Here is a 24,165-nt window from a genome sequence, read left to right as displayed (position 1 = left end):
GGGGGGAGGGGCTTTGGGGGCAGTGAGGGGCACCAGCAGGGTTGAGGGATGCTGCAGGGGGCTTTTAATTTTAATAACAGATTTTGGGGGATTTGTCAAAGAATTTCCGATTTTTTTCAGCAGAGAATTTGTGATTTTTTAAAATTTTTTTTTAAATCAGAGAAAACTAGGATCCCTCCTGATGACTTCATCTGTGGCTATCGCTGGTTGGTCCCTCTGTGTGGTTGTCATACATCTACATAGCTTATCACATGCACACCTACTTATTTGGCTTTTCCAGGCCTTGTCCTGATTTGGTCTGTTCCCCCAAAAGTAAGACTCAGGCCCCCCCAGCTCTGGGGCCTTGTTAGCTGGCACCACTTTATCTCATGTTATGGAACAGTATGATACATGTTCCCCTCTGCTTTCCAGACTGTGTCCTTGTTGGCCTTGTTATGTTAAACAGCCGGTCTGCTTCCAAGGCTGTGTGAAACTGTGACTGTGTAACCCAATCTCTTAGAAATCAGTTAACCCCTGCTGCCCATCCTGAATCATTCTAATTCTAATCACATATTCTAATATGTGTGTGTGTGTATTCAATTCCCAAAAAGCAAACCTTTAAATACTATTTCCTAAGCCATCACTGCTCTCGCCTTGTGTATGGCTTGTATGGTGTGTGATTCCTGGCCTCAGCAAAGTTAGACAGCCCTGACTTTAAGGAATTTCCCACCCATCTTCCAAGGATTCATAGATTCTAGAGTCGGAAGGGACCTCAGTGGATCTAGTCTGACCCCTTGCCCCTGGGAAGCAAGAAAAGGGTCACCAAACCTGGGGTTATGTAATCCCAGCCAGGTGCCTGTCCAGTCTCCTCTTGAAGACCCCCAAGGATGGGGCGAGCACCACCTCCCTTGGAAGCCCATTCCAGATCCTGGCACCCCTGACCATGAAGAACTTTCTCCTAATGTGCAGTCTAAACCTACTCTCCAGTAGCTTATGGCTGTTGTTCTAGGGGGTGCCCTGGTAAATAGATTGTCACCTAGTTCATGTTGCTCTCCCCTTATGAATTAGTACGCTGCCACAAGGTCTCTTCTCATCCTTCTCTTGGAGAGGCTGAAGAGGTTAAGGTCCCTTAGCCTTTCCTTGTAGGGCCTTCCCTGCAGGCCTCTAATCAGACGAGTGGCTCTTTGGACCCTCTACAGCTTGTCTGCATCCTGCTTGAACTGCAGCATCCAGAACTGGACGCAGTACTGCAGCTGCGACCTGACCAGTGCCGCGTTGAGAGGCAGAATCACCTCCCTGGACCTGTTTGTGAAGCACCTACGGATGCACGACAAGGTGCGATTGGCTCTGCTGACCACTTCATCACATTGACGACTCATGTTTATCCTGGAGTCTACAGTGACTCCAAGATCTTTTTCTGCCTCAGTGCAGCTGAGAAGGTTGCCCTCCAGTTTATAGGTATGATGGGAGTTCTTTTTCCCTAGATGCAGCACCTTGCACTTGTCCTTATTGTACTGCATCCTGTTGTTCTCTGACCTCTTCCCCAACCTGTCAAGGTCATCCTGGATCTGGTTCCTCCTCTCCAGGGTGTTAGCTTCACCCCATATTTTTGTGTCATTTGTGAATTTGGACAGGCTGCTTCCCACCCTCTCATCCAGGTTACTGGTGAAGATGTTGAACAGCACGAGCCTCAGAACTGAGCCCTCAGGGACTCTGCTGGACACACATTTCCAGGTTGACATTGACCCATCCACTACCACACTGAGCTGTGACCCTTGAGACAGTTTGCTACCCAGTCTACTGTATAATCATTCAAGGCAAATCTCCTCGGTTCATTTATAAGGATGGTATGGGATACCGTGTAGAATACTGTGACACAAAATATTTTTGGGGATACAGTCTCTTCCCACTCTCCTGGCATGGCCAAGCCATCGCAACCTTCTTTTGATAGTAGTTTCTAAGTGTCAGTTCTGTGTGCTCCAACACCTCTGTGTTTGATATTTTGTCTTCCTGATTTATTTTCAGGATTTTATGCAGGCATATCTGTGGAAACTATTCAATCTCTTGATGTGCCTAGCATATGTTGTCCACATATCTGAACCATAAAGCAGGGATGACAAAATGCAAAGCTCATAGGGTCACATCTTCACCTTAGTTGATAGTAAGCTGTTATTCCATGCACGTTTCTGTAATATCTGAAAATCTTAACTACTGTTCTGATTCTATTAGTCAATTCAGTCTTATGGTCAAGGTCAAGATTCCTACTGACTGTAGAACCCAAGTAACAAAAGCTGTCAATAATGCCACAAGATTTACTCTCAGAGTGATCTCAGGTATTTGTTCTTCTACCCCTTTGTACGTGTTCACAGTCTTCTTGAGACTAATCATCCACCTGCAGCTCTTGCATGACTCAGAAAGTCTGTCCAAGACAGTTTGCAGGGAAGATTCACTGTGAAGAACCAAGGCCTCATCATCCACAAATCTCTCAGAACCAGCTCTGTCACCTTGAGATGCTGAACAAGCCTCCATCTAGTCTGGTTCAAAGATGGTAATTCTCCAATAAACTGGAGGTTTGAGGGTATACAAATAGATGCCTTGTGTACACAAGCTCAGTAACAGCTCATGAAAAGACAGGTGCATAGCTGCACACTTCAGTGTATCTCTCCTTGGTCACAACCTTTTACTTTTGTGTAAGCCTTTGTTATTTACCTTCTCTCAAAGTGAAGCTTTTGGAGTGAGTTTCTGCCCTATGAGTTATGGAAGCCAGGTGTCTCCTCCTTGCTACCAAGGCAGAAGGAGGTCGTCATAGTTCAGGTTTACTTTGGACATATGGATGATAGCAGCCATCTGCAGACTACCTGACTTTACAGGGATTGATTGGGGAAGATCGTCTTCCTACAGATTCTATCTATGCAGTTCATGCAATGAGCAAGGCATAGTCCAGCATCAGATACACTCAGGTCTTTCCCTCAAGATCCTTTCCAGCCCTTTGAGTCTGCGGTCTCTAATGTCTCTCACTATATGATCAGAGGGAGATTGGGATCTCAGAGCCTTTTCGTGTTGCTGAATCTTGTGCAGAGCTTGAAGCGTGATCCTTAGATGCCCTAAGCCAGTGGTTCTAAACCTTCTAGACTTGAGGCACCACTCATTTGCTTTGAGGATCCCTTGGAAATGCCAGCTATTAGTTTTCACTCAGCTTTTGAATACAGAAAAAATAATAGAGCAATTCTTCTGTTGCAAAGAACTCAGACTGCAACAGGCCAGAATGTTTCTATGGATTCCTATTTGAAATCTCTGGATTTATTTTGTGAATCATACACCTAACAGTGCTAACATTGCATGGCACCCTTAATAGGCTCTCAAAACACCCCACAGTGCTGCAGCAGCCTGGTTGAAAATCACTGCCCTAAGCCAAAAATGAAGATTTTTTGAAGGACTTGACTCATCCTTTTGGTTTTGTTTCTCCCTGTCTGCACCATTTCCTTATCCACCAACATCTCTGTCTTATTCCTTTTGGCTAGCATGGTGAGAGGTTGTCATGTAGACGCAGCTTCCTACTGTGTGTTCTCACTCCATGTACAAGCTTCAACTCTCTAAGGGCCTGATTCAGCTCTCCTTTGAAGTTCAATTGTATTTGAACTGCTAAGCAGACAGAGCTTTACTGCTTGTTACTTGCCACCTCGTACATTGATCTCACCTAAACTTGGGCAGCGTGCTGACTCTACTGCTGTCGCCCAGTGTCATGCTGAAGGCCAAGCCAGTGGCTGTGTGGGTATTCTGTTCTAAAGGCCCTTCTTGGTGGTTTCCTTTCTGCAGTATGCACCAAAAAAACCCTTAAAGCAATGGTTTCCAACCTTTAAGTAGGAGATTGCCTTTGGCATTTAAAAGCAACCCAAAATCTACATGCGCTGCTGCATCTTCTCCCTCCCTAACCCTGCTTTTTCCCTCCCAGCAGGTAAGTATGTGGAGAGGACCAGATCGAGGGAGAAAAAATTATTTGGGGGCATGCTTCCCCAGCAGGTAAATCCCACTCGGCCGGGACCCCACTTAACTTACCCTTGCTCCTGCGTCTGTGGCACTGTCCGTTACGGCAGGGGCCTTGATCTAGCCCCCGCCACTTTCCTTCACCACCGATTGACCTGCTGGGCTGGGGCATGTGCATGCATGCATGTGGGCATTCGGCCCCCAACCCCAGCCTTGGATAGACTCAAAGAGGCTCAGAGATCTACCACAGGAAGCTCCAAGATCTACCGATGGATCAAGATTCACTGGTTGCTGACCACTGCCTTAAAGGATTGGGGACAAGCAATGGATCCTTGAGGGCTCTTGCCCTGAGACTCCATGAAAGCGTTCTCTCATCGAGGAAATAATGAATGCTGGTTAGACGGGTGCCAATGGGAATAGGGATGGTTCTTCTCCTCTAGTGCAGAAGCCTTTGTGTCCAGAATCCCCAACTACTGTGCTCATATTGAGGTCGGATGTTGATGCAGCCAGTTATCAAACCTGTGCAGCACTCTCATCTCTAAGGACTGCTTAGAGAAATAGATTCTTAATACATATGCAAAATAGGTCATTGATAGCGTGCAAGTGATCCATGTTTAATTTCAGTTGCTTTCATTTGTAATTCACTGAATGTGAATGACATTCATCTGTCCTGAAATTAATCCCGCTTCTGTCCAGTTTCAGATTCATTCCTGTTGAAATCATGAAGCAGCTTAGAGAATTAGGCTCTCTTTTGTTCAAGTGCCAGAATACAAATGTATGTACCTGCCTTTATACATTCACTTTATACACACAGGGCTGTAGTACAAACTGGGCTTCAATCTGTTTAGTAGAAAGTCTTGAATGAACTCTTAACTGCTTTTGTAAAGAAATAAAAGCAGCATTTGCCATTTGTAAGGCTGTATCCTTGATTATTTTCTAAACTGTGATTGTTCACTTAGACTTAGCATATGGAGAAATAAAACCCTTGACCAGTGAGAGTAGCCCAGTTACAGATTCAGAAAAGCTGGAAATTTGAAAAATCTGATAATATGGGATTGTGCTCATGAGTGTGAGTGAGGAATTCTGTTTAATTAAACAAAATTACTTAATTGAATTAGATGTTCATAATCAATGCATATTTTCAAGGCACGTACACATGCACTCTGGTTCCAAAGCCTAAGTGACCTTGTTCCCTGAGTAAATCCATACCTAGTGATGAGGTATTTTAGGACAGTGTCCTCTGCAGCTGGCAACAGTCTGGATTTGACTGAGACCACCCTAGATGTGAATTGGACTCCAGACAAATGTCCCTGGACTGTGGCAGCTCTCAGGTTCCACACTTTCTTGGTGGGCCTGGTTGCTGGTTGTTTTTTAGGATGGGGAATGAAGAAGCAGAGTGGCTTTGTATATGCTGTGCTGCTTGGAAGTTGGCAAGGGAGGTTGTGGAGTAGAGAGGGGAAAGGTGAGGCAAGAGCAGATCTGTCTCTGAGCTCTTATTCCAGCAATGAGGGGAGGAGATGGGAGCTCTGGTAGTACATGAGGAAGGTAGCAAAAGAAGAATAGATGGATTGCCTCATTAAATTTAGATTAGGGGCTCAAAATCAGCTGTAGAAAGTCTTGCCTCCTTGGGACAATAGCTTTAGATCTCAACAAGATGGATTTACTTTTGTATCTTTCCAAGATTTATAAGCCAACCTGTACAGTTCACCTATAAAAGTAAAAGGTTGTGACCATGTAAAGGTACACTGAAGTGTGCAGCTATGAATCTGTCTTTTCATGAGCTGTTAGCTGTCTTGTGTACACATGCTCAGTATTTGTACACTCTCAAACCTCCAGTTTATTGAAGAATTACCATCTTTGAACCAGACTAGATGGAGGTTTGTTCGGCATCTCAAGGTGAAAGAGCTGGTTCTGAGAGATTTACAGATGATGAGGCCTTGGTTCTCCACAGTGAATCTTCCCTGCAAACTGTCAGACAAAATATCAAACACAGAGGTGTCAGAATGTGCAGGACTGACACACTTAGAAACTACTATGAAAAGGAGGTTGTGATGGATTGGCCATGTCAGGAGAGTGGAAGGAGACTGTATACCCAAGAATATATTTGTACAACGAGATTCAAGATATCTGTAGAAAACAGGGTTGCCCTCCGTGGTGGTACCACGACGTGCAGAAATGATAGGAAGTCGTTCAACATCAATGTAGAAAGCTGGGAGAAGTGCGCAGAATGCCGTCTAATCTGGAGGGAACATCTGGCACTGGGTGCAGTGCAACATGAAGCTTATTTGATCCAGAGAATGGAAGCAAAGTGTGAAAGAACAAAGCAGCATGCTATAAACTTGGACTCCAACTCAGACAAAGCATGGATCTGTGAAACTTGTAACAAGCTGCGTTGCTCTTGATTTGGGCTTGTAAGCCATAAATGGATTCATCAGGCATCTGATTTAGACCTTTTATGCATACACCGTGATCCAGAGGATCAGCAGAGATGAACATGAGCCTTCAGTGTGATGCTGCTGCTAGTAAAGCAAGCAAAACACTGGCTTGCATCCGTAGATGCTTCTCAAGCAAATCCCAGGACCTCGTTCTCCCATTGTACTTGGCCTTTGGTGAGGCCGCAGCTGGAGTACTGCATCCAGTTTTGGGCTCCACAGTTCAAAAAGGACGTGGAGAAGCTTGAGAGAGTGCAGAGAAGAGCCACGTGCATGATCAGAGGGCAGGAAAAGAGACCTAATGATGAGGGGCTGAGAGCTATGGGGCTCTTTAGCCTGGAAAAGCGCAGGCCCAGGGGTGATCTGGTGGCCACCTGTAAGTTTGTTGGGGTGCTCACCAGGATCTGGGGAAATGTCTGTTCACCAGAATGCCCCAAGGGATGAGAAGGTCGAACCGTCACAAAATCCTCCATGATCTTTTCAGGCTGGACATAAGGAAGAATGTCTTTAGTGTCCGAGCCCCCAAAGTTTGGAATAGACTGCTGCTGCAGGTGGTTCAAGCATCTGCTTTGAATGCCTTCAAGAGACATTTGGATGTTTATCTTGCTGGGATCCTATGACCCCAGCTGACTTCCTGCCCCTGAGGCAGGGGGCTGGACTCGATAATCTTCCAAGGTCCCTTTGAGCCCTAATGTCTATGAATCTATGAAAAACAGTTGCCTTATATCAGGGGTGGGCAATTATTTCGACTGGAGAGCCACTTAATGAGTTTTGGTGAGCTGTCAAGGGCCCCACATATGAAGTCTTTCAGAAGAGTGGCTCGTACCTCATTGTGTGGGGCTCCATCTCCATCTCCTGGGCACCTTGCACCCATCTGTCCAGTGTGGTAAGTAGACACCTGTGGCCAGTTACTGTTAGTGGAAGGCACCCTGGAGCTGAAGCCCTGTGTGCTGAGGCAGGAGCTGCCTGGCTGCTGGTTCTCCCTCACATGGCTGGTTGTGTGGTGCCCAGCATGCATCCCCATGGCCTCTGTCACTTCCCCATGCTACCTGCTGCCTAGAGCAGACTGGTACTTGGGCACCAGCCTGGAGCCAAGCAGTCCCCAGGCAGCTGCAGCTGCACCAGGATCAGACTTGCCTCAAACCTCTGTATACTGTGACTGGGGTTGTCAGTGGACAGGAGTGTGGGAGCAGATGGGAATCAGCCCCAGGCAGAGTGCCACAGGGGTAGCTGCAGGCTGGATGGCTTACAAGCCATATTTTGCCCACCTCTGTCTTATGTATACCATGGAGGGACATGCTGGCAGCTACATCCTGCCGTTTTCACCTTGCTCCAGTGGCACTAGGAATCGGCAGTTCCAATGGATGGAACTTCTGGGGATAGTGCCATCATCCCCACTTACCAGTGCTCCCTTAGACTTCCCCTCTCCCTCCCCCTTTCCTGTTTTACAGGAGTAGAGAGAGAGTTAGCCCTGTTACTCTGAAAACTAAAATTAGGCAGAAGGCAGGGCAGGGTTGCATCTTTGAGGCAAATATGTTAGAAAGGGAATTACTTGGTCTTTGGACGCATTTACACATTCAATTAATGCACTTTAGGTAGTGTTCATTAAATCTAGTACCTCCAGGCATTTATACACATACTCAGGGTGGGGGGTGCTTTAATTAGCGTGGCTCTTAATTAAAGAGCCTGGAGTGTCACGTGTATCAGTGCCCTCGCACTGAAAAATGGTGGGGTCATTTTAACTAAAGCTTGTTGAATGAGCTTTAGTTAAAGCACCCCTCACTACCGTTTTCCGTGTGGGGATGCTGATCCACATGATGCTGGAGTCAGCTGGAGCGCAGTATTTTCTATGCTCAAGCAGACTCAGTTAATCAAGTCTGCTCCAACATGCTGTAATGACAGTGCATTGGAGCAGCCTTGATATACATTTATCGGCATCCTCCATTGTGAGGTACTAGACAAATGCACACTAACTTATTTTAATGCACATTAGCTAAAGAGCACATTTTCTGTGACACAATGCACATTAAAATAGGCTAATGTATATTAAAGCACATGTGTGGGCGTGTGGGTACTATGACTTTCCTTCTGCCTGTGTTTACAGATGCAGAAGTGGAAATGCTTAGCTTATTAAGCCAGGGCAAGGGGTATCTAAGAAGAAGTCTTTTTCTCTCCACAGTTCTCCCTTATCAAATAGCCTTTGCTACAGCTGGCTGTCTCTTTCCAGGGTGCAGAGATGATCTGTAACACCGCAAAGATAATGCTGGGATTGCAACAATGCAGGTTTATTTTCTGTGCCTTTGCAGCTGCTGGTGCGATTAGTTCAAGTAACCACAAGACCATATAAATAGACTGGGCTAACAGTAAATTTGGGATTTAATCTGGCTACTGGTACCAGTCTCCAAAAATATTGCTCTTGCTTTTTACTGGAAAATTATTTATAGTGACACTGATCTTGAATTGCCAAAAAGGGTAAAACAGAGGTCAGAGTGAATGATTTGGCCCTGGTTTGAGTTTGAAGTTTTTCCATGCGTGTCTTAGTGCTCTCCGGAGTGCAGCTCCAGAGACTGCATGTTCCTAGTCTGAAGAGATTGGTTAGCTCCATTCTGTGTGGTGCCCATCTTCCTCCTCTTCCGTTCTTCTGCTGGGTATTGTGCACAGTCAGGCAGGCAAAGACTTCTAGCAGAAAGAGATTTTTGGATGATGGAGTGATGAAAAGCAGAACTGCCTGGCTCCTGTATATGATGCTGGACTGGAGAGTGGATCACGGTCACATTCAAGGTCTGTAGGGCAGCCTTACAAGGCTGGTGAAGCCTAGCACCTAACCCTTATGCCAGTCCCCCAAATACCCAGTTGAACTGTCTACTGGGACATTTATGTCTGAGGTGACGCTTGTCACTTAGTATCTTTGAGCCAAGGAGCTCACATACTACTTGAGCCTGACATCAGTCAAGTGAGACAGGCAATTATTAAGTTAATTTTCTAGGTGGAATAAATGAACTCCAGAAAAGTTAAAGGATTTGGGTTAAGGATTATGCAGAAGGTCAATGCTAGAGCTGGAGCTGTACTCCCACAGAGTTTCTAAATCATGCATTTTCAGCAAGAGTTTTGCGGTGTTTCATATTCGTGATTAAATCACAGCTGCTTAAGTTACGTCACTGTGTATGACTCAGCTTTCATTTTAAAAAAAGGTTTCTTGTCATCACAGTTGTGGAGAAGGTTGAAATCTTGATCAAAGTTGATCCCATGAACTCAAGAACCAGAAAACAAGTCAAAGGAACCAAAATATACTAAAAAAAAAAAAAAATCTCATTATTTTGAAGATCTTGATACCCGGTCATGGAATACTTGAAGTTGGCAGTGCTGTTCCTATCCCCGAGGCTAACCACAGGGCTCTAACCACTGAGCCATGCTACCTGTCATGTAGTCTTGGATTGCAATTGCATTGGCTCCCTACCATCTAGCTTTTTAAAGATTCCTGTTCCACCTTCTCTATTGCTTTCTTTTCCCAGTCTCCCAAATGTCATTAGTTCTTTACTTTCTGCTGGAAATAACCATTTCAGATGAACTCATCTGGGAAGGAAAAGGTGATATTAACTCTGAAATACAAAGGTGTAATGATGAAGTGGATCAAGGGTGACAACTCTGCTCTGGTTAGCAAAGCAGAACTTCAAACACTGGGCATTGCTTCTCTGCACATGTACCACTTTTCCTACTCTCATCACCCCACTGTACCCTGCCAAAGCTTAATTTTATTTCCTTTAGTGTTCCCTTGTCAGCAGTTTTCTTCTGTGTGGCATAAGGGAGGGGAGAAGAGAAAGCCAGTTAAGCCATTGATGGTGAGAAAAATTTTCAAGTTGGAGGGAAGGGGGAACCAGTGTTTAAGCCATATAGGTCCTGCAACCACCCTGAGCAAAAATAATAATAGGAAGAGTTGAAATGTGCACATCTTGGGGAGAAGACATATTCCTTTGCCTCCCAATGGCTGTATCTGAGCAAAGCCTTTGACTTGGTCAGAGATTCTTTAGTGGAAAGATTTCTTTTTCTGAAAACACTGCTTAGAAAACCAGAATTTCTTGGGGGAATGGGTCAAAATTCTCCTGCTTGTGGAGTCCAGTACAGCAACTGTGGCCTAGATTGGACTTAATATAACGGCAAGAGGAAAACCTTCTCTTCAGACTGCTTCATCAGTCAGTTCCAAACTCCAGGGACCCTACACCAGCTCTATGTCCTGCCTCTTCTTGGGCTCTGCTCTTCTCACTGGGGAGGCTTCCAGATAAAACCACCGGCTTAGGATTCCAAAATCCATGACAATGGTTACACATATTCCCCAGAACCAAGACTTGTTTACAGTCTTCGAGGAACCACGTATCGTTTACATCATTTCTGGTCCTGGTGAGTGTAGCTACCATAGTGTGGTACTGTAAGCAAGCTAATTAGCTGCACTTAGAGGCAGAGTTAGCCTGGGAGCTGTACTGTGCGAACACAGCTATACTACCCATTACCTCTTAGTAGCACTTTTTATCTTTCATGGAGCAGTGTGGCCTCTCAGCAGGACTGCGTGGCACAGGACTTGTCTAAATTCAGGACAGAATTACCACTTCGGTGACTGTGTGGTGGTAAGGGGATGCACTCCTTAAATTTGGGACTTTCTCAGAAAGTGAGAGCAGCCTGGTTATGTTACTAATAAGCACTCTTCCTTGCTACCCTAATGTTTCTAGATCCTGAAAGCCATAATTCACCAGACAAATGTGAAACAGCTGTTAGATTGCATTGGGGTACACACTGGAAAGCTGTTAGAAAGGCCAGTTACCAGGTACTGAGCTGGGACAGGATTTGCATACAGACATTTTGCTACCAAACAGTCTTTTGACACAAGATTCTGTGACAAAACTGCAAGTTTGACACCACTATGCCACCCTGTCAGAAGGAAACTGTTTTGTATTCCTTCCCCTTTGCCCAGCCTATGTAGTTGCATAGCTTACAGTCTCCATGTAACCTGGGTGCTATTCACCCCAAACTTCCTTTGTTGGGCAGAAACTTGACATCTGCTTAAAGGCCAGCAGGCCTGGGATATGAGGCCTACCCAGGACAATTTCCTGTGAAGATCCAGCTCCTCCTAGCTCTGTAGCTTGGGCCTCTGTCTACCTTTTTATGATATTCAGCTTCTTAAAGTTCTCAGGATGGAGGAATCCCCAGCTTCTAGCTCATCTCTGTTGGTTGATTTCTGAATGACTGCTGCTCAGTTGCTTGATGCTTTACCAGGAGAGGGAGCCTGTGACATGGAAGTCTTTCTGCTTTGCTACTTGGTTATTGAGCATTAAAGAAAAACCTCATATTTAAATTCCAACTAAGTCTGAAAGAGTCGAGTGTTGTTTCTTTGGTAATGTTTGTCATTCTAAATGATGCAACAGGAGAAGGATCATTTAAAAGACTCTTCTAGTTGTTCCTGGGGAAAGATTTAGGGTGGTAGGGGAGGAATTAGCAGTGGGCCTTCTTTTGGTTACTGCTTGCAAAGAGGGGCTCTTTGTATTGCATGTGAGAGAAGGAGGCAGAACTGGGACTTCCTTTACCCATGTTGCAGGGCACACTATACCTCTAGCTCCAGGGACATTCCAGGGAATCTGCCAAGCCCGTCATTTTGCCTAGGTGTGACTGCATTAAAATAGCTGTCTCTTGTTGTCCTACAATGATCTGAAGCCCTGGATTAGACAGGACTCTGCAACATGGCAATAAAGATGCTTGAGCCTCATCTACATTAGTATTCATGCTGGTATTGGTACTGGTTTGTTTCAAGTCTTCAAATTTAGAGCATGCTCAAAAACAAGTAACCAAAGTGGTCTAAACACTGGAGTGAGTGTGGAAGAAAGTGAGCCAAGTGTCTGTACCCCACCTCAGTAAGAGTGAGGCGCAGCAAATGCCTGCTAAGGAGAGTCGGGTATTTGGTAAGAGAGCTGAACATAACGGGTCTTATCTGTCCCATGAAAATTCATGAGATTTCAACAGTTTTCCCTCATGAGGTCAAAACTGAGACATGTTGGAGGTTTTTGTGAGAGAGGATGGGAAATGAGGAGAAACCCATCATAGCAGCTGTCTGCTGGTTCGGACACTCGACCTCAGATGTGGGAAAAACCCAGTTCTTTTCCCTGAGTGCTTAAGTTTGAGTAGGGATCAGTGTCTCCCCTGTCCGTGGTGAGTGCCCTGCACTTCTCTTTTGGCTCATTGAATATATATAATTATCATTGTAAAATGGAATGGCTCCATCAGAAGAAACTGAGAGCCCTGCCTCAAAGCAACCAAAAGCCTGTTGCTTAACGCACTCTTCTGGGATGTGGAAGGACCTGGATTCTGTTTTTCTGTTTGTAATTTGGCGATCTTGGTAATACTTCACTTCTTTGTAAGATGCTGGATAGCTGCCATGGGGTACTAGGACATACCTATACCTGGCTCTTTACCAATAGATCTCAGAGTACTTCAGAAAGGAGGTTGGTGTAATTATCCCCATGCTACAGTTAGATAAACTGAGGTACTGAGAGAGGAAGGGCCTTGCCAGGATCTCTCAACAGGGCAGTAGCAAGAATAGAACCCAGGTCTTTCTGGCCCAGGCCATGCTGCTTGTACTTGGGTAAGTATCATCATGCACATTTCCTGATGGGGAAACATTCCCATTTTTCTCTCAGCAACTCTGAGACCACACAGTAAAGAAGAGCTGATTTAGGACTAGGACTGAAGTCCCCGGACATCCAGCCCCTCAGCCAGTGCTCTAGACCATATTATCTGTTTTCAGGTCCCTGTGCCTGTGTGTATGTTGGTTTGAGTTAATTGTCCTCCCTTAGAAACTTTGTCTGTCAACAGGGCGAATGTGTGAGCGGGATGGCTGCATCTCCGTGGGTTTAGCCTGCATAAATATCTTTCTATAAATAAATAGATAAAAGGATTGTTGCTACAGGATGTCCCTGCAAATGAGTTCTCAGTATCTCTGGGGACCCACTTGTATAAATAACTTCATTCAACAAATAAAGGGATAAATGGACCGTCTGGGGATTAGCATGTTGTGCCTTTGAACGTGGAGGGGGAAGTGGGGGACTGGGCAGTTTCCATTGGTACGCCTAGCATTTGAATCCCCCTGTTTATCCACATGCCAGGTATGTTGTGGGTGGCAGCAGAGTAAACCTTTCAGACATAATCTGGCTGGTGGCCCCAGTCCTGGCTCTGGAGGGGACTGGCTGGCTCTGTGCAGCAAGATGGCTTGGTCAGATTACAGCAGATTTGCGATAGCATCATAGAGGGTGAATGGACTGTTCATGTTTTGCTTTCCTAGATAAGGAAATATTTTGTTAGGCTTGCTGCTAGAATTTCCACTGACTGTTGCTTTCAAGGGATGCCAGTGGTGGCTTTGTAATGTAGGGACAGTGGCTGGTCTCAGGATTAGAAGGAGTCGCCCTGCTAGAGCCTGAAGGGGCTAAAGAAGTCAATTGCAGCATTTCTGCTTAGTTCTCACTCCAGGGGAAGAACTGCAAGAATCCCCACTCAAAAGGATTTGGACTGAGGGAACAGGCCCTCTGCTGTGTGGATAGAATGACCAAAGCATTGTCCCAGTTGGTGCTCCAAGGGGACAGTAGATCACATGGATGGAGTCCTGGCAAAGAATTGGGGTTGATCAGGATCTAAAGGGGGGACATATCTGAGGAGAGTGCGTTTGGAAAGAGTAAAAAATCACAGCACGCTGGTCCTAGACACCTGGTGCTTGTAAGCAGCTGCTGAGTTCTGGTATGCCTAGGTTCACCCAACCCTCAAAGCGTATCTTCCCATCAGTCATTTATTTTAGTGCTGCTTGAATCTGACTTTTCTCTCACTTCCACTTGGCTCCTTTTTCTCTTTTCAGACCCTGGTGTTCAATCAAACCCTTGTTTCTGTTTATGGCTTAGGTTTTGCACCAGAGTTTGGGGGAGTACAGGTTTGCTAGAAGGAATCATATGACATCAAGGCATATGAAGTGTATTGTGCTGCCTACAGCAGTGATCCTTACAAGATGCATCCCAGAAATGCCATGTGTAAAGAGTGGGAGGGTGGAAAGGGGGGAATGTCCGGAAGGCACTAAATGAATTGTAAATCTTTTCCAAAAAGCAACCCTGCAGAACTGGCAGTGTAGGCTCCAGGTTTGTCTGAAAATCCACTGGGGAGGTAGGAGAATCCTAGTGCGCTCCTTCCTTTTTTGCTCATTGCAGTTCGTAATAAAAGGTCTCCAAGTGGAGTGTGCTGTCAGTGATACCTGGGCAGCCATGCTGATTTGCAAAAGGGTAACCATTGTCAAGTGCTGTTTTCTTTATCCATCCTGTTTTCAGCAGTACTGTCTACGACTAAGTTAAGAATGGGATTGCACTGTGCTAGGTGGTGTACATACACAGTGGTAAATCAGTTATGCTGCAAAGAGCTTGGAACCCAAAAAGGGAAGAGAGACAAAGGGGAGGGAGAAGAGATGCAGGGCACAAGCAAAGAAGAATTTGATGGTGGCAAATTAGTTAACAATTCTGTTTATACACAGGAGAGATTTAGAATCTTTCACCCTCCCTCCCCTGAACTGAGCAGTATCTTCAGAATTAGCCTAAGAGGAATAAAAAGCAGAAAAAGCCCTATTTGAGTCACTAGGTCTGACTGATGCATACGGAAGGAATATCCACTGAGCAAGAAGGCAAGATGCTTTTCAAGGCTGAGCGGCACTTCAAGAATGGGTTGTGTGCACAGTTAATTGTTGTGCTGCACTGAAGAAGGAAAAGAAGCAGTCTCTGGAGCTGTGGTATAACTGACTGAACAAACAGCAGGGTAACTGGGAGTCACGACGAAGATCAAGTTCAATGGGCAGTCCGCCTAACCTATCAAGATCAAGGCCATAGTGAAGCAAGGTGACCCAGTGTCCCCATTGCTGTTTAGTATAGCAATGGACCCCTGCTGGCTAAGCTGGAAGCCGAGGGCAGTGGGGTGGCCACTGGGGAGGCATCCCTGGCCTCTATGGCATTCATGGATGAGCTCATCCTTGCGAGTAACTCCTGGGAGGGCATGAAGCACAACATCAGCATCCTGGAGGATTTCTGCAATCTCACAGGCCTGCGCATGCAGCCCAAGAAGTACCAGCCAGGGGCTCTTCCTGAACTCTGTATGTGACTCTTTCATGGTGAACATATGTAACACCTGGCAGATTGGGAGATCTTAGATCTCCATGACCAGGCCTGGCAAGTCAATCAAGTGTTAGGGCTTGAGATTCAATCCCTGGATGGGGATCACCAAGCCTGACTTGGGAGGCAAGCTAAGCCCCTGAATCAAGAGGATCAGCAGAGCCCTGCTGAAGCCAATTCAGAAGCTGTCTCTGCTGGTGCAGTATGCCATACCCAGACTGTTTTTCAGACTGACTATGTGAACACCCGTGGGGTGGTCTTGGAAGTTCTGGATGCCATAAGCTTCCAGGTGGTCAAGGAGTGGTTCCACCTGCCAGCCTGCACAACAGATGGCCTGCTACACTCATGCTTTTGTGACGGGGGCCTGGGCCTGCCAAAATTGGCTCAAGCCATTCCGGTGGCCCAGTTGAAGAGGCTGCTCTGCACCATCAACGCCACTAACAAAGTCATCTGCAAGGTATCCTACTTCTATGGGATAGGGGATGAGGTGGAGATGTGATGCCTGACTAGTGGTGGCAGCCCCGACGATGCCCAGGCTCATGCTGAGCCTTGGGGGTACAGTACCCCCCAGAGGCTGCCCAAAGGACCTGCGTGACCTTAGTGGTTGCAATCCTGAGGCCCATCAACTGCAAGGCCTACACGTTCAAGAAATGGACCCAGCTCCAGTGCCAGGGGATAGGCGTGGAGGCCTTCCAGGCTCTGATCAGCAATGACCGGATCATCCACCAGAGAGGAATGAATGAGAGACACAAGATCATGGCCCTGAAGCTGCGAGCAAACGTTTACCCCACCAGGGAGTTCCTGAAGAGAGGACAGAGTGGAATGGTGGTAAAGTGCCGACACTGCCAAGTGACAATACTCCCAGTTACTCTGCTGTTTGTTCAGTCATTTACAGGAATCCTGGTTTTCTCTGTTTAAAACTCACATTCTCTGATTAAAACCCCCAAATCCATGATTAAAATGAAATGCCACTATATATATATGTATCAATTGAACACAAAGTTTTATTGATATATTTACTAGTCTAAAGCAATTTGGGAGCCTACCAGTGCCTCATTAATTAATTCTAAGTACTTGTAAATTTTAGTATTTGATTTTGCATTTTTTTATCATTGAAAATCGGAGTTCCCCTTGCCCCCTTAGCTCACCAGGATGCAGATTCAGACCACTCACTCCCAAGCCACAGCTCCACCAGCCCTGCTGGTGCCCCTCATCCCTTCCCTCCCCAGCCCTGCTAGCGGGGGCCCCCAGTTGCCAAGGCTACAGGGCTAGGGACCCCGGTCTGCAGCTCCCTGCCCCCACAGCGGCACCTGAGCCCCAGGTGTCACCTGCGGGAGGCGGCTGCTACAGCAGTGGAGCGTGGAGGCTGGTTCCCTGTCCCCTGTGGGCAGTATGGCCAGAGTGGAGACCTTGTTGGGGGGCAAGTGTGGGCTGCCCACTGCAGGCTCAGGGCTCCCTGTCCAGCTGCCCTCCCCTCAGGGCTTCTGTGGTCCAACCAGTGGGATCTAGTGGAGCAGGGCAGAGTTGGGCTGGGTGGGGAAGCTCCTTGCTACTGCCAGCCCCATGCTGCCATGGCAAGGTGACCCCTGCCCAGCAGGGGCACAACTCTGTGCTGCCATCCCCGCTGCTGCTGGGCAGGCAGGGGGTGCATCACTGTAGCCCCCCTGCTCCCCTAAACTTACCTCAGGAGCCGCTCTCTGGGCTGCCTGGCAGCTGTGTGTGTGTGTGCGCGCGTGCATGCATATGATGCGCCCTGCCTGATCGCCCTTCTCCTGTGCACCCCAGTGCCCTGCAGGCTGCAATTCTGTCAGCCTGCAGGGAGCCCTTTGCAAAAGTGGAAAATTCCTGTGTTTTTCTGTTAAAATGAATAATCTGCATTTTTCTCAGGTAAAAGGGAAAATCTGCGTGTTTTTCCATGGGAAACAGAAAACGTGGATCCCTGGTCATTTATACCATGATAAGACAAGTGTAATTCTCTGTTGGCAGTGCATCCCCTCTCTTACCCGAGAACCAACATATTTTGTTGAGAAGAAGCTGCTCCTCTGAGAGGCAGAAAATGTCCCTACTTGGGGTGAGGAGGCCATGGAGCTGCAGTCAGCTGAGTGGAAACCAGAGGGTGGCAAAAATCTGTTTCTGCAGGACAGGAGTTAGCAGCCGAGGCTGTTAGCATGGAAATATCCTTTCATGGAGGGGTGGGCAAGGCTGAAAGCTGTTCTTATGTATTCTTATGGTAATGAGCGTGAGAGAGAAGGGATATGGAGAAGCTTGGGTGATGGTGAAGGCCTTATTAAAGTGAACAGGAGGCTGTGGGGAAAGGACAAGGCACAGGGAAAAATGGGACTTAGTCTTTGGGGGAAGGAAAACAGAAAGGGCAAAGAAAAAAATAAATGAGCCTGTGTGGAGGGATCCCTTGGATGCTGTGACAGTTCCTAGAGGCCAGTTTATAGTGCTGGAGAGTATCCTGTACCTACTGCCATACGTGGACTCGGCCCACAGGAAGCTGGGTTCCCCGGTGTCAGCTGACAGCATGGTCCTCGCTCTGTAACCCCAGACAGCTGGAAGGGGGAGGTATTAGTCTACCTGAATCAAGGGGGCAACTATGGTCTTGGCCAGTTTGTGCTTGAAATTGTTTGCTACTGACAGTAATGGGTGATACAAAATGTCTATTTTCATGTTGCTAAGCAACGGCATCTTGAATGGTGACAAAAATTGTTGTTTTCTCCTAGTTTCTAAGGCAATTTCTGGAAGGACATGTGAAGCTATTTTAGTCATACTGTGGATTTTGGTGACTGATATGTGCTTGCCCCAGAAATGAGGGAAAACCAATTAATTGCTAGTGTTGTTAGTTCTACAGCATCACCTGGGTTTTCCTCTCATTCTGGTTTAAATCAACAATATCTCCTTTGAGTGAAGTCACTGGGATTATAAGAGTATTAAATCAGTGGGAAAGCATAATCATGTATGTGTGTGCATTTCTTACTACTCTCTCACATATACTTAGGTTCAACAACATAACTTAAGGTTTTAATGAGCTTTTAGTAAGTTTGTCTGTACTGAAGCACACAGTTGGTCCTAGTGTGTCTTTGACAAAATTAGAGCATGAGTGCCATGAAGCTCAGTCAAACCCTTCCAGAACCTTAAAGGTGCATGGAGAGACCTTTTTATAACTCTTGAAGTTCTCTGTATGCCATTTATGAACATATCATAAATGGATTAATAGATTTCATAGACATTAGGGCTGGAAGGGACCTTGTAAGATCATTGGGCTCAGCTCCTTGCCCAAGGGGCAGGAAGTCAGCTAGGATCAGATCACCCCAACAAGATAAGCATCTAAGCGTTTCTTAAAAGTATCCAGTGTAAGTGCTTGCACCACTTCTGGGGGGGAGTCTATTCTAGACTCTGGAGACTTGGACAGTGAAGAAGTTTTACCTTATGTCCAGTCTAAAACAGACTTCCAGCAGTTGTGACCATTAGACCTTGTCTTCCCTTGGGGTGCCCTGGTGAACAGATGTTCTCCCAGTTCCTGGTGCACATCCCTTCTATACTTAAGGGCTGCCACCAAGTGACCCCTGAGCCTTCACTTCTCCAGGCTGAAGATTCCTATGCATCTCAGCCTCCCCTTATAAGGCCTGTTCTCTTGACCTGTAATCATGCACATGGCTCTCCTCTGGACTCTCTCAAGCGTCTCCATAACCTTTTTAAAGTGCAGAGCCCAGAATTAGAAGCAGTACTCCAGCTGCGGTCTCACCAAGGCTGAGTAAATCAAGAGGATGTCTTCTTGGGTCTTGCTTGAGATGCATCAGTAGATGCAAACCAGAGTTTTGTTTTGTTTTGCCAGCTGCAGCATCGCATTGGTAGCTCATGTTCATCTTGTGGTCAATCATGACCCCCAAGTCTCTTTCAGTTGTAGTGCTAGTGAGTGTAGGCTACTGCCAAGGCTATACGTATGATGTGGGTTTTTTCTCCCAGGGTGGAGTACCTTGCATTTCTCCTTGTTGACTCCCCAACTTGTGAGCCTGTCCAGGTTGGCTTGAATTGCCAGCCTGTCCTCTAGTGTGACTGCACTTCCCCATAATTTGGTGTCATCTGCAAACCTAGCCAGTCTGCTTTTGACACCTGAATCCAGATAATTTATGAATATATTAGAGTACTGGTCCAAGTACTGAGCCTGGGGGATGCCACTGGTCACCATGCGCCATGTTGACTGGGTTCCGTCGACTATCACTCTTTAGGTCCGACCATGGAGCCAGTTCCCCAGCCATAAGACCGTGAGGTTGTCGAGGCCACAGTTCCCCAATTTTACCAGGAGGATATTGTGGGAGACCAAGTCAAAGCCTTTTTTGAAATTCAAATATATGACATCATCCTCTTCTCCTTTGTCCAGGTGATGTGTCACTTGGTCACAGAAGGAAATGAGGTTGGTCAGGCAAGACTTACCTGCAGCAAAACCATGTTGGCTATCTCTCAGAATGTTGCCTTCCATTAGTCTGTTATTGATGACTTCTTTGATGACTTTTCCCAAGATCTTTCTAGGGACTGAGGTCAAACTCATTGGCCTGTAGTTCCCCATATCTTCCTTCCTTCCTTTCTTGAAGATAGGCACCACATTGTCCCTCTTGCAATCTTCAGGAACCTCTCCCAAGCGCCACATGTTCTCAAATATCCTAACCATTGGTTGTGTTATGATGTCAGCCAACTCGTTTAGCACTCTTGGATGCATTCCATCTGGGCCAGTTGACTTGTGAATGTCCAGCCTGAGTCCTGTTAGGCAGAGTGATCCCCTTGGGCTGGGGGAAAACCAACACAAAGTAATTCTTGAGAAGATTAGCTTTTTCCTGGGTGTTGGTTGTCAGCTGCCCCACTTGTTTCAGCAAGGTTCTGATGTTGCCCTTGTTTTTTTTCTGATTTCCCATGTATTTGAAAAAGGATTTTTTATCCTCCTTGATTCGCGTAGCTCAGGAAAAGGCAATTATTTTGGGTGGAGGGCCACTTACCGAGTTTTAGCAAGCTGTCGAGGGCCGCATGGGTAGGCCTGCCCCTTGACAGCTGCCGCATCCCCTGGTCACCATCTTGTGACTGGAAGTCCCACCCCTAACCCCTAATCTTTGCCATCAGAAGTCCCCTAGCTCCCACAAGTACTCCTTTCAAAAAGGAGATTTGTCATCTTGGAACCAGAGAAATACCAAATTATATTCTAAAAAGTGAACATCTACAATGTTCATTAATTTGATTTGAGAAAATATTTTTGTCCTGATTTACAGGAGTTTGTGTAATGTACATAGAGGTGATTGTATATAATAGCTTAAAACGAAGTCTTACTCTTGTATATTGGGGGGCGTGTATAGGTTTGTGGGGTGCTGTGGGTGTGTGACTTTGTGAGGTGTGGGGGAGGGTGTGTCTGGGGGTGTGTGTGGAAGCATGTGGGTATGTGTGTGGATATGTGTGGTTTGGGTGGGTTTGGGGGAGCTGTGTGTGAGGGAGGATGGCTGGGGTATGTGAGGAGTTGTGGGTGTCTGTGTATGGCAGTGCGAGGGGGTGTGTGGGTGCATGTGTATAGTGGGGTGTACATGTGGGACTCACCCTACGAACACACGCACACACACCCTCCCGCTCCTGGCCTCAGTACCTGGAGCAGCCAGCTGGTACCAGACCCCTTGCTCCTGCTGCCCCGCTCTGGGCCCCACCGGTGCAGCCTTGTGCTCCTTCCCAGTTGTTGCTGTGCTCCCACATGCCTGCTCACTGCCTCTTCCCCGCACCTGTAGCTCCCATTTCCCTGCTTTCCTGCTGGCTGCCAGCCGCTCCAGCACCACGTAGCTCTTGGCTGCATAGCTGGACTGTGCAACTCAGCAAAAACTAGCCCAGTCCAGCCCTGAGGACTGGGGCAATCACCTGCAGCCCTTCCCTGCTTCCCCTCCTCCACCCTGCCAGCTTTCCTTGCGTCCTACTGCCACTGGCTCCTGTCATCTTTTGACAGGCAGCCAGGAGTAGATAAATATTAATTTTTTAAATTTTTTAGGGGCCCCGTGGACCAGATAGAATGGGCTGGTGAGCCAGATCCATTCCACGGGCTATATTTTGCTCACCCTTTCCATAGCCAGTTTGAGTTTCATTTCAGCCTTGGCTTTTCTATTCCGCTCGCTACAGGTGCAGGCCAATGCTGCATAATCCTCCTTAGTGGTAGTTCCTGGCTCCCATCCCTTATAGGCTACTCTTTTCAGATTCAGGAGGTCCATGAGTTCACCATTGATCCACGGGGATCTCCCAGCCCTTTTGCTACCTTTCCTATGGGCTGGAATGGACTTCCCTTGTGGTTTTAGGATCATGTCCTTAAGGAGCAACCACTCATCGTGGACTCCCCTCCCTGTCAGATGGTCTCTCGGCCTCAACAACCAACATCCTGAGCTTGTGAAAGTCATCTTTTTATCAATTTCGTAGACGTTTGGGGCTGGAAGGGACCTCATGAGATCATCAGGTTCAGCCCCCCCACCATAGGCAGGAAGTCAGCTGGAATTAAGTGACCCCCAGCAAGAAATAAATCCAGCAGTTTTTAGGAAGGAGTCCAGTTTTTTTTAAGGAGTCCAAGTCTAGGTGCTTGCATCACCTCTGCAGGGAGTCTGTTCCAGGTCCTGGACACACTCACTGTAAAGAACTTTTTTCTTATATCTAGTCTGAATCGGCCTTCCTGGAGTTTATGGCTGTTATACCTTAGGTCTTCTCCTGGCTCCTGATGTACCCCTCTTATGAAGTTGTAGGCTGCTACCAGGTCCCCCCTGAAGAGTCCCAAGTCCCTCAGCCTCTCCTTGTATAGCCTTCCTTTCAGGTCTTGGATCATATAAGTGGCTCTCCTCTGGACTCTCTGAAGCTTTTCCACATCCTTCCTCAAGTGGGGGGCCAAATATTGGACTCAGTACTCCAGCTGCCGTCTCACCAGGGCTAAATAAAGCCCTGGTTTTGCTTGAGATGCATTGGTGGATGCATGCCAGAGTTTGGTTAGCTTTGCCCATCACCGTATCACATTGGTGGCTCATATTCATTTTGTGGTCAATCAAGACCTCCAAGTCCCTTTCAGTTGTGATGCTAGTGAGCATAGCACTGCCAAGCCTGTAAATGTGTGGAAGGTTCTTCCTACTGAGGTGCAGCACCTTGCACTTCTCTGCATTGAAGGCCATCCGATTTTGGTCGGCCTACCTCGAGAGTGTGTCCAAGTCAGCTTGTATTCACAGCCTGTTCTGTGGTGTGACGGCTCTCCCCCATAATTTGAACTTGGTCAGTTCACATATGACTCCTGAATCTAGATAGTTGATGAAAATGTTAAAGAGTACCAAGCCCTGAGGGACACCACTGGTTACCCTGCACCATGTTGATTTGCTCTCCACCTAGTACTCTTTGGATCCAACCCCATAGCCAGTTGCCTAGCCATCCGACTGTATAATGATCCAGGCCACAGTTCCCAGCTTGACCATGAGGACATCATGGGGAACTAGGTCAAAGGCCTTCTTGAAATCCAGATATTTGATGTCCACATGATCTCCCTTGTCCAGGGTACATGTTATCATGTCATAGAAGGAAATGAGGTTGGTCAGGCAAGACCTGCCAGTCACAAAGCCATGTTGGCTGGCCGTCCATTAGTCTGACCTTGATGGACAATTTTCTCCAGGATTTTTCCAGGGACGGACATCAGACTGATTGATCTATAGTTCTGCGGGTCATCCTTCCTCCCTTTCTTGTGGATAGGGACCACATTGGCTCTTTTCCAGTTACCTAGGACCTTGCCTGAATGCCACAATTTTTCAAATATCCCTGCCAAGGGGGATGCAATGATGTCTGCCAGCTCTTTCAAGACCCTCGGGTGCATTCTGTCTGGGCCCGTGGACTTGTGAATGTCTAGTTTCTCAAAGTGTTCCCTCACCTGATCCACACTGATTTTGGGCCTGTCCCTGGTCCTGAATTGGTTTGTGCTGTTCCTGGCACAGTGATCCTTGTGGGAGGGTGAAAAACTGATGCAAAATGTCATTTTCCTAAAGTTGAGGATTTCTGCATTGCTGACTGATTAGCCAGCTTTGTGATGGATAATGATCACTGTCACCAAGCTTCTCTTTGGTCCTCAGATCGCTGACTAAATCATCCCCTTTGGCCAGTACCAGATTGAGCAGCACTTTACCTCTTGTCGGCTTGTAGACTTCTTGAGTCAAATAGAGTTTGTCAGTGCAAGTGAGGAAGCTTTGTGACCAGTCTTCCCACGAGATGCCAGGGTGGTTGAAGTCGCCCATGACAAACATGCACTGAGACCATGCAGCCTCTGCCAGTTCTCTAGCAAATTCATGATTAATTTTATCATTGAGAATTTTAAAATATAATTCAGAATGTGTAAAGTCTTCTCCATCTGTAAGCTAGTTTGATATCCCTTCAGTTCAATATTATTTTTATTTCAGGGAAGAAGAAAAAAAGCTGAAACTGAGACAGTATGATACACAGACTTCACAGACATTAGGCCTGGAAGGGACCTCAGAAGATCATCGAGTCCAGCCCCACTCCCAGAGGGCAGGAAGTCATCGGATCTGGGGTCATAGGATCCCAGCAAGATAAGCATCCAATTT

At 46.7% G+C, this 24,165-nt stretch overlaps 1 protein-coding gene and 1 long non-coding RNA gene across 4 annotated transcripts in view; both read left to right on the top strand.

Moving 5' to 3' along the window:
* LOC109313402 (ankyrin repeat and fibronectin type-III domain-containing protein 1-like) overlaps nucleotides 1-24,165 on the top strand; it is a 538,031-nt gene that overhangs the window by 233,988 nt on the left and 279,878 nt on the right. The gene's annotated exons all lie outside the window — the stretch shown is intronic.
* LOC109313403 lies at nucleotides 340-12,452 on the top strand. Its single transcript, XR_002102039.1, has 3 exons — nucleotides 340-466; nucleotides 6,033-6,036; nucleotides 12,439-12,452. It is a non-coding gene; the product is annotated as an uncharacterized LOC109313403 (long non-coding RNA).

The sequence above is a fragment of the Crocodylus porosus genome, unplaced genomic scaffold, assembly GCF_001723895.1.
Source record: "Crocodylus porosus isolate Cpor-Errol unplaced genomic scaffold, CroPor_comp1, whole genome shotgun sequence".
Taxonomy (NCBI): Eukaryota; Metazoa; Chordata; order Crocodylia; family Crocodylidae; genus Crocodylus; species Crocodylus porosus.
The sequence above is the reverse complement of the archived record's forward strand: the minus strand, read 5'-3'. Positions and strand labels throughout refer to the sequence as shown.